This window comes from Gadus macrocephalus, chromosome 20 (genome assembly GCF_031168955.1).
Source record: "Gadus macrocephalus chromosome 20, ASM3116895v1".
Lineage (NCBI taxonomy): Eukaryota > Metazoa > Chordata > Actinopteri > Gadiformes > Gadidae > Gadus > Gadus macrocephalus.
In genome coordinates this window covers 12286536-12291535 of record NC_082401.1, presented here as the reverse complement: position 1 = coordinate 12291535, position 5000 = coordinate 12286536, and the positions used below count along the sequence as shown (strand labels likewise).

The 5000-nt window shown below is 56.5% G+C and overlaps 1 protein-coding gene and 1 long non-coding RNA gene across 2 annotated transcripts in view; one reads left to right on the top strand and one right to left on the bottom strand.

Annotated features, from left to right (window-relative positions):
• Positions 1 to 5000, top strand: part of LOC132449000 (uncharacterized) — a 16796-nt gene that overhangs the window by 9325 nt on the left and 2471 nt on the right. Inside the window, exon 2 of the long non-coding RNA XR_009523476.1 lies at positions 1000 to 1109. This is a non-coding gene — a long non-coding RNA (uncharacterized LOC132449000). The remainder of the gene's footprint in view (positions 1 to 999; positions 1110 to 5000) is intronic.
• Positions 4311 to 5000, bottom strand: part of ube2al (ubiquitin conjugating enzyme E2 A, like) — a 113475-nt gene continuing 112785 nt past the window's right edge. Inside the window, exon 7 of the mRNA XM_060040578.1 lies at positions 4311 to 4335. The gene's annotated coding sequence lies outside the window, so the exon portion shown is untranslated. The remainder of the gene's footprint in view (positions 4336 to 5000) is intronic.

The following is a 5000-nucleotide window of genomic DNA, read 5'->3' as shown; positions in this document are numbered from 1 at the left end:
CCCCACCCCCTCCTCACTCCCTCCCTCCCCCACTGTCTGAAGGGGGGAGGGACAGGGGTGATAAATCCCCCCCCCCACACCCAGACCGGTGGTCCGGGATCGTTACCCCCCCCCCCCTGAGGGGCCTGGAGGGGGCTAGAGGGGGCTAGAGGGCCCTGTGGGGTGTGGAGGGGGCTAGAGGGGGCTAGAGGGGGCTAGAGGGGGCTAGAGGGCCCTGTGGGGTGTGGAGGGGGCTAGAGGGGGCTAGAGGGGGCTAGAGGGGGCTAGAGGGCCCCTGTGGGGTGTGGAGGGGGCTAGAGGGGGCTAGAGGGGGCTAGAGGGGGCTAGAGGGCCCTGTGGGGTGTGGAGGGGGCTAGAGGGGGCTAGAGGGCCCTGAGGGGCCTGGAGGGGGCTAGAGGGCCCTGAGGGGCCTGGAGGGGGCTAGAGGGGGCTAGAGGGGGCTAGAGGGCCCTGAGGGGCCTGGAGGGGGCTAGAGGGGGCTAGAGGGGCTTGTGGGGTGTAGAGGGGGCAAGAGGGGGCTAGAGGGCCTGGAGGGGGCTAGAGGGCCCTGAGGGGTGTGGAGGGGGCTAGAGGGGCCTGTGGGGTGTGGAGGGGGCTAGAGGGGGCTAGAGGGCCCTGAGGGGCCTGGAGGGGGCTAGAGGGGCTTGTGGGGTGTGGAGGGGGCTAGAGGGCCCTGAGGGGTGTGGAGGGGTAGCGGCAGTGGCTCAGGAGGTATAACCGCTCACGCTCCTGACCAGCCGGCTGTCGCCCTGCTTGGCTGACTCGGCCGTCGGTGTGTGGATGAGTATGAATGGGTGAATGTGAGGCAGTATTGAAGCGCTTTGGATTAAAGCGCTCTATAAACACACTCTTTTACCATTCGGAGGGGGCCGTGGCCCCAGGTACCGCCGGGTTAATTGGACCCTCTTCATCATCGGCGCTGGTCTGATGAAGGGCTCGCCCCTCTCCCCCGTCGCCTGACTCTGTCTCTCTCCCCCCCTCTCTCCCCCCCTCATCCAGACGGGGGCCAACGTCCTGCTACAGGACGTGGACGGAAGCGTCGCCCTGGACCTCGCCCCTGAAGGGTCCGAGAGCCGCCACCCTCGTCAGCCAGCACCTGGAGGACACCGGTGAGACACGCACGCAGCGCAGCATGTAGCGCCTAGCACGCACAGCGCGTAGCACGTAGCACGCACAGAGCGTAGCGCGTAGCATGCACAGAGTGTAGCACATAGCACGCACAGGGCGTACCACACACAGCTTGTAGCACGTAGCACTTGGGCAGGGCAATATATCAAACATTTTCTCGCAATTTCGATTTTAGCGTCAAACGATTACAAAACTAATATAATCTTTATTATTTTTTTTTTTTATTGAATGTTTTATGGAAAGTGACAGCTGGATAACAGCTGGATACATATCGGTACATTATTTTAGATTTCATCATTTTCTTTTGACCTTTTTGTGTATTCTTTTAGGGCAAAATTTCAAAGTTCTCAGTGGCAAAGTGTTCTTTTGGGAGAGACATGCTGAATAAATACATCGGGCCCTATTTTAACGGTCTGAAACGCAAGTGAGAAGCGCCAACACGAGCGACACCGGTGAGACACACATACAGCGCAGCATGTAGCGCCTAGCACGCCCAGCGCGTAGCGCCTAGCACGCACAGCGTGTAGCACGTAGCACGCACAGTGCGTAGCGCCTAGCACGCACAGCGCGTAGCGCCTAGCACGCACAGAGCGTAGCGCGTAGCACGCACAGTCTTGCTTTCAAACTCAAAAATAATTGTTTGAATAATCGTGCTGTCAATATTTACCAAAATCATTTTGATCCGATTTCTTCCATGACGAAGCAGCCCTGCGTAGCCCTCCCAGCACCAGGGGTCCCTGAGCCGCTGAGCGCTGCGGGGGTCTGGGCAGCGTTGTCCTTTGAGGCTCGCTGACAGACAGACGCTGACATCCTGACGGAAACATGAGCTCATGCTCCGGGAGCTTCCAGGAGGTCTCCGTCACTGCTTGTGTGTGCTGCGTAGCGCGGGGAACATCTGCTGGGTTGTGTGTTCTTGTTGTGCGTCGTTACCTCAGGGGTCTGCTGTAAGTGTGGTTATTTGAACGTGTTCGCCGGAGGAGTTTATCTTCCTAAAATAGTTGTGTTGCTCGGCTCGACGCGGTTCCATTAGCCGAGGGAACATGGCTGCCGGGTCCGTCACTGCGGAGGCAGTTCTCACTCTTCCAGCACTCTCTCACTCGGTGATTTAGCCTGAAATAGGCGGGAATGAGCCCCTGTTTTAGAACAGGGAGGGGAGATGGAGACGAGGGCGTGAATCCGGCGGCGTTCCCGTTGCGCTCCCCCGGAGCCGTCGCCAACGAGCTGAGAGCCGGATGGGGAGAGCTGCATGTTATCACAGCTCTGAGGAGGAGGAGGAGGAGGAGGAGGAGGAGGAGGAAGAAGAAGTGGAGGAGGAGGCTCAATGGGAGGAAGTACTCTTTCTGGCCCCGTTTAGGAGCTAAAGACTTAATGTGACGTGGTGACAGAACAAGTACCGCGGGTGTTAAGTGGGCAGAGGACACTGGAGCTTAATGGACCCAGCGCTGGAGAGCTGGCAGCCTGCCCCTCTTCAGGGCTCGCTGTTTAAATCCCTCATGCCAGCCGTCTTAACCTGCGGTGACCTTTCTTCTGGAGCCTTTTCCCAAATTACATTCCAGCGTCTTCTTCATGCACGGATGAATCATTTGATGGATCGCTTATATTCTTAAGCTTTTTACTCGTTTTCTTATTACATTTGATTTAAGACGGCGGCTGCAGTGAAAAGGTTCCGTAACGCGGGTCTGCAGTCTGGCCTCGTGAAGCTCTTTCAGCGCATAGCAGAAAACTCTACAGTGACCGTCCAGCCCGGGACCCCGTCCCTCAGAGTTCTCATTACAGGTCTCCTTGTGTCCCCCCCCCCCCCCCCCACAGCTACGCTGCCCTCACCCCCCACACCGCTGGAGGTCATGTTCCACTCTCTCTTCTCACCACTCCCCCCCTGGCTCCCATCAGAGACACATCCAAGGCCTGCTGTACCCCCACACCCCCCCTCCCCTCCATTCATTTGACTTTGGCCCATTTCTACCCCTTACCCCTTCCCCTTACCCCTTCAAAACAAGGGGGAGGGGTAAGGGGAAGGGGTAAGGCGTAGCAATGGGATTGGGCCTTTAGATGACACTGACATCGTGAGCGGTCCTCCATCTGAAGTGCTTCCTGAAACACAGAGCCATCGTCCCAGTGGGTGTGAAACCCAATCAGCTTGTAGGTCAGCTGAGGAACCGCACCATGGGGGCAGAGAACCCACCAGCGAAAAGAGAAAAGTAATTTACAACCAGGGATACACATGTCACTTATGACACGTTGTAATGTGCCCTGACACCTTTCCCCGCCCCCTGCTGGGCCTTGAGTCCCCCCTTCTGGCTCAACGGGGAGCGGAGGCAGGGCGAGCGCTGCAGTCTCCTGGTTCCCTCAGAGGAAACACTGTCCTCCATCCATAATCCAATCCCCCAAAAAGATCCACTCCTATACCCGCCAGAGTTCTCCCTGTGAAGAACCAAGAGTAGAGGGAGATGGAGGGTGTGTGTGTGTGTGTGTGTGTGTGTGTGTGTGTGTGTGTGTGTGTGTGTGTGTGTGTGTGTGTGTGTGTGTGTGTGTGTGTGTGTGTGTGTGTGTGTGTGTGTCAAGGTGAGGGTGAGGTACACCTGCAGGCCGAGTGATGGTGCGTGTGATTGGTCGACTCCCTCCAACAGAGAACTGAGAAGGTCAGCACTGAGATGAGGGAGGGGACAATAAAGCGTCATGGATGGATAGATAAGGGGAGAGAGAGAGGGGGGAGAGAGGGGGAGGGAGGGAGGAGACAGAGGGGAGAGGGGAGAGACAGGGAGAGGGGGAAAGAGAGGGGGGAGGGAGGGAGGGGGGGTAGAGACAGAGAGAGGGGGAGGGAGGGAGAGGGGGAGAGAGAGAGAGAGAGAGAGAGAGAGAGAGAGAGGCTCCTTTATTTGACCTGCTTTGGCAATGTAACGTTTGTTTCCCATTCCAATAAAGCTTTTTTGAACTGTATTGATTGGAATTGAGACAGAGAGAGAGGGAGAGGGAGCGGAGGCGTGTTATAAGGGAAGACAGATACAAACAGACAGTGATGGAGGGCTCGCTCTCTCTCTCTTCTCTCTCTCTCTCTCTCTCTCTCTCTCTCTCTCTCTCTCTCTCTCTCTCTCTCTTCTCTCTCTCTCTCTCTCCTCTCTCTCTCTCTCTACTGCTCCCCAGGTACAACACCATTTTTAAACCATGCAGCAATGATACTCTTGCTAAAACACACACACACACACACACACACACACACAACACACACACACACACACACACACACACACACACACACACACACACACACACATATCCTGACAGCCCTCCTGTTGCCATAGCAACTACACCACATGCTCTCCCCATTCCCGTCTCCATCCAGCCTGCGTCCCGTTTACCGGGGGAGACCTGCTGTGTGTGTGGGAGGGAATGATGGAAGATACGGAGGAGGAGGGAACGAATTATAGCAATAATTCACCCTGACAATTTAACGTTCTAAAATCCCTTCATTGTACCTGCTCTGGAAGGATGGCCAAACACATGTAAGCCCTCCAGGCTCAGCTTGTATAGCGCTACGCTTCTAGAGGGCTACGCTTCTAGAGGGCTACGCTTCTAGAGGGCTACGCTACTAGAGCGCTACGCTTCCAGAGAGCTACGCTTTTAGAGAGCTACGCTACTAGAGCGCCACGCTTCTAGAGAGCTACGCTACTAGAGAGCTATGCCTCTACAGCGCTACGCTTCTACAGCGCTACGCTTCTACAGCGCTACGCGACCAGAGAGCTACCCTTCTAGAGTTACGCTTCTACAGCGCTACGCTTCTACAGCACTACGCTTCTGGAGAGCTACACTTTCTACTAAACTCAAACCCGTCCCCTGTAGCCCCATCTCCAGGTACCCCCCCGACCGAGCGCTGA